General features: G+C 37.5%; 1 non-coding gene across 1 annotated transcript; it reads left to right on the top strand.

Moving 5' to 3' along the window:
- The first annotated feature begins 4,622 nt into the window (after positions 1-4,622).
- LOC127220513 (U6 spliceosomal RNA) lies at positions 4,623-4,731 on the top strand. The gene has a single exon (XR_007834381.1). It is a non-coding gene; the product is annotated as a U6 spliceosomal RNA (small nuclear RNA).
- The last annotated feature ends 339 nt before the right edge of the window (positions 4,732-5,070 follow it).

Genomic DNA, 5,070 nt, shown 5'->3' on the forward strand with positions numbered 1-5,070 from the left:
CCTACACTTCCATGTTGTCATTGGTGAAATAATCATGAGGCTCTAATCCAGCTAACACGTGACATCCTGCATCTCTAATGGTTTGTTTGGAGAGGCGGGGAAGACAAGAAGGCACACAGGGAAACACAGCCCACAACCTGACTATATCCTCAAAATCGCCGAATGTATCCTGGGAACTGTACCCATGGCCTCAGTTTGAAAGGACCTCCCTATATTAATGTGCACTGAGCTTCCAGTTTTGAACATATTTCAAAAAATGACTTTGTGGTCATCACTGTTGCACACTCATTAGTTTCACTCATTACCCTCATCGTCCACATAGCAAGACCTTTGCAGACACAGTTCAGTCAGCCTTTCTCAATGCGTTTACAGCGAATATGAAAATGTCTTATCTGCTAAAAATCTGAAGTCCCATGGCTAGAGTTATTTATGTTTTAAAAGTGTATGGAAAAGCAAGATGTACACTGAGCCAGAGAGAACCTCATTTATGTGAATACACCATAATTCCATGACTAGATAAGGTATTGACGGAATGGTCTAAGAAAGCAGAAATGCTTAATTTGTTTTATGATGTGCAAGTGAGTTGATTTTAGACTTCTATTAATATGTGCCCAAAGCATGTGGCACCTGGTGGTCATATTAAAAACCCTGCAGGGTTTTTAATGTGCTCATGATCAAAATAGAGACCTACAGAGAGATGTCTTATAAAAATCAAAACTTCAGGTTCCCTTATTTGGAAGGTATGCAAGCCTTCCATCATTAATTAAGTTATAAGGAGAAAGAGTTGATTTGGCTCATGGTTGTAGAAATTCCAGTTCATGGCTAGATATATCCACTGTACAAGGTGTGTTTTAAAGAACTCTTTTTCACATATCAGGGCTCTGGAGAGCTGTCTATTTAGGGGTAGTTATTCATATGCAAGTATGATAGACACAATAGACACATGGCCTCTCCCCAGAACATTTCTGGACAAAAGTTTGCTCAGAAACATACTCGTGTGTGTGTGTGTGTGTGTGTGTGTGTGTGTGTGTGTGTATGTGTGTGCGCGCATGTGTGTGCGCATGTACGTGTAATTTCTATTCTCTGGTCTTTACCATATGAATATACTGCTTTTAATTTATTCTATATTCAAATGCAAAACATTAATATATTGTGTTTTCCTGAAACAGTAAAACATTGCCTGTCTGGGTCCTTGACTCTAATTACTCTCCATTGGCCCACTCAAAAGGTCTACTTGGGATGAAGATGGCTTATGTCCTTCACCAAGACAGACGCAACAGAGTTAATATCAGTACAAAGACAACTGGAGAGGCTAAACCTCTAACCCAGGCAATTAAAGAGCTACTGAAATGAAGCAATTTGTGAGCTATCTCTTTGTGTGTGATACCAACCAGATCTCTTTTCTATGGCAGGCCTCTGCTGACGCAGGGTCTCAGAGTTCCTTCTGGATCAGCAGATCTCGACTTATTCAGAACAGCAAGATAAATAGTAAATATCTAATAAATGTATGTATGTTTTACATTAGCATCTAATAATAAACTTGGTCTCTTTCATATTTTGAATGGTCAAAAGAAATTTGCAGTATTTCCAATGGAGCTTAGATATGCTTTTTTTCCTATTATATTGTTCAAGTACGTAGAACTAGGTTATTTCAACATTAAAAAAAACATGTATGTACCCAACACCTGACACTTATTAGAATCCACATGGGTAGAGTGAGCATAGTAACATCTGCATGTGTCTCACCCTCCTATCTTTGAGGAGTAACACTAGCATGTGTTTGAGTGCCATAAGTAATTCATGTGTAGTCAAGTTTTAGACACAAAGCTACTTTGTGCTGGATTACTGACTTTAAAATGGGCTTTCTGGAAAGTAAGTTATGGCTATAGAAGCTGGAGTCTTTTCTGAGTCACAATTTCATATACTTAAGATTTCCTCTAATGAATCCCTTATGGGCAGGGTTGAGTTTTTATCCACATTTTTATGGGATCTGATAACATTATACCACTAAACTCCAAATAGAGTGACATCTAATGTGTAAAAGGATTGCTAAACCTTTCAACAAATGGTGTCATATAAATATAAAATTAAGATACTAACAGTTTTTTAAATAAAGTAGGGGGAAAATCTCTCTATCTTTGGCAAGGAAATCTTGCAGGGGCTGGCAAGGGTTTCTCATAAAAGCCTCTGATTCATTATGATTAAGCATCAAATTAAAAAGAAGAAGAAAAGGAGGAGGAGGAGAAGGAAGGAAGGAAGAAAGAAAGTAAGAAAGGAAGAAAGGAAGGAAGAAAAACCCAGATTCACCACTGCTGTCTTACTCTTTTTCTTTTGGCATAAGTAGGCAAGGTTATTGATCTACAGATTTGCCTGTTGGGTCACTGAAGCTGTGTGTGTCATAACTAAATGGGTACTAAAACTTCTGAAGTTCATGGCAGGGAAGACCATTAGCACACATATAAATGTAACTGGAATGCTATTTATGAGATAAAACCATTGGCTAGTCTCTGTCAGACTTTATATGCAAACTCTAAATTGGAAGATGTAAAAATATTGACAGAAGCCTGACTCTGAACTTCACATACCTTTAAAAAAAAATGAAATAGGACCATAAAGATGGTATAATGGAGTGGATCATACATAAAAGCAAAATCAGTATTAAATGAAACTCAACATCAAATATATACTTTCCTTTTCTCCTAGACATTTTCTGAGGTCTCTATCTGGAGGGTAGATTTACAGACAGCCAAAACAAGCTGTCAAAACAGTTTTTAAGGCTCCTGTGAGTGACTCTTTGGCATAATGCAGATGAAATGGTTGACTGCACCTTTTCTCTTCAGAACAGATTGCTCTGGCACTATGAACCTGTCATGTCTGTCCACAACCTGCAAGACAGAGGGTCCTAAAAACACTTTAAGAGGGTGACTTGTTTCTTGTATGCCTAAAGATCTCATCATCATCAATTAGTATTAGTTAATTGTCCAAGTCGTCGGGGTGAGCTGGATTGCCTCTCGTTTAGATAAAAGCCCTTCTGCTGTTGAAGTGGGCCATGCCACCACATCGTTTATTTTATATTGTTAGGGAATGAGTCAATGTATGACGTGGAACTTTCTAGAAAATATAGGCTTGTTTGTTAAAAAGAAAAATGGTCTTATATGTAACCATATGGAAAGAGGTCTCTACTGTGTATCCATATCCACCTGTATTCTTACAAATGCTATAGAATTCCTAAGGTTCTAATTATGATAATTAACTACTTAATTAAAGCAAAAGAGGTGGGGAAATAAGAGGACAGTTTTGTCTAGAGAATCCAGGCTGCTGGTGAACTCTGCCTCTGTCCCTTATTAGCTGTACATATTTAATCAGGTCTTCAAGCTTCTGCTGCAGCAGCTTCCTGTTTGAAAGGGAACACATTGGTGACTGGAGAGATGGTTCAGCAATTAGGAGCATTGGCTGCCCTTCCAAAGGACTGGGGTTCAGTTCTCAGCATCCACATAGTAGCTCATAACAGTCTGAAATTCCAGTTCTGGGGGAATCTAAAACCTCTTCTGGCATCTACAGGCATTTCATGCAACACAAAGCACAGGCAAACATGCAGATGAAATACTCACACACAGAAAATACAAATAAACGAATCTAAAAATAATTTTAAATGGATTACAATGGCATAAAAATAAATCAACCTTTAGCTTTTGCTATTGGATAGTTTTGCCAACACTTTTGACATCTGTTATTCAATCTGTTACATACTGTGAAACCAGACAGCAGTTTATTAAAGTTGCATGTAGTGGATTAAGAAATGAATTTTTTTTCAGCTATCATGGCTGGAATATTTAGAATGGTTCTTGCTTGACTTTGAGACTTTCTACTCTGAAACTTAGTGTGCAGGTTTCTACATACATTTTTGTTTTTTTAATTTGCAAAATTGTTTTGACACATGAACTCAGATGACTCCAACAAGAATTTGACAGAAACAATCTGACTAAACAGAAACTTGGGGAAAGTGTGAGAAAATGATCAAAATTAAAAACTGCAAAGCTGACATTCATATAACTTGAGATGGGGTATAAAACTGCCATTGAGTTTGTGATTATGAAAATAATGAATTCACTTTCTTAGTCTGAAAAATTCCCATTTCATAAACTGCTTGTGGAAATTAAATTTGGCAATGTATATCAAGTATAGCATCTCACATATGAGAATTAAATGTCAGCTATTACAATTATCATCATCTCTAATAGACAGAAATGACACTGGATGTTATGTGATGTTCGGAATACTTACTCTGTAAGATCTTTCACATCTACCCTCTCTCCTTGGTTTCATTAAAAGGTTTGCATTATATCACTCAGGCTGGCCTCAAACTCATCATCTTTCTGTGCAGCCTCCTGACTAGCTGGCATTCTAGATCAGTATTAGTTAAGTATTTTGTTTTCACCTCTCTCTCTCTCTCTCTCTCTCTCTCTCTCTCTCTCTCTCTCTCTCTCTCTCCTTTCCTCCCTCTCTCCCTCTCCCTCTTTCTCTCTTCCTCCTTTCCACCTCTCTACATCTTCTTCTTTTTACTTGACACAAGCTAGAGAGTCATCTGGGAAGAGGGAACCTAGATTAAGAAAATGCCTTCCTTGCTCTCTTTAGCCACACATACACTAATATTAGAAGGAAACTGAGAAGATTCGCATGCCCCCTTTATGCAAGGATGACATGTAAATTTGTGAGGTGCACCATGTTTTTTTGAGAAAGGTAAAGACTAAACAAGCACCTTGTTTAGTGTGGTAAACAAAAGCCACTTTAGCTCTTTTCTTGTTTGTTTTGTCATACTCAGAGACTTTTTTTTTTATTCACCTTTAAAAAAATTTTATTGTGTTGTATTATTATCCCTTAAATGCCTGTTTGTTTTCTAAGGAGAGACAGAACGGGCATGGATCTTAATTGAAGGGGGTGGGGGATGAGGGGGAACTGGGAAGAGTAGGGGGAGGGGAAATTATAATCAGAATCTATTCTGTGAACAGAATATTTTCATTATGAGAATAAAATAAAAAATGAAAATGCCCCCATCAGATTGCCTTGTAG

This window comes from Phodopus roborovskii, unplaced genomic scaffold, assembly GCF_943737965.1.
Source record: "Phodopus roborovskii unplaced genomic scaffold, PHOROB, whole genome shotgun sequence".
In the NCBI taxonomy this organism is placed as follows: Eukaryota; Metazoa; Chordata; class Mammalia; order Rodentia; family Cricetidae; genus Phodopus; species Phodopus roborovskii.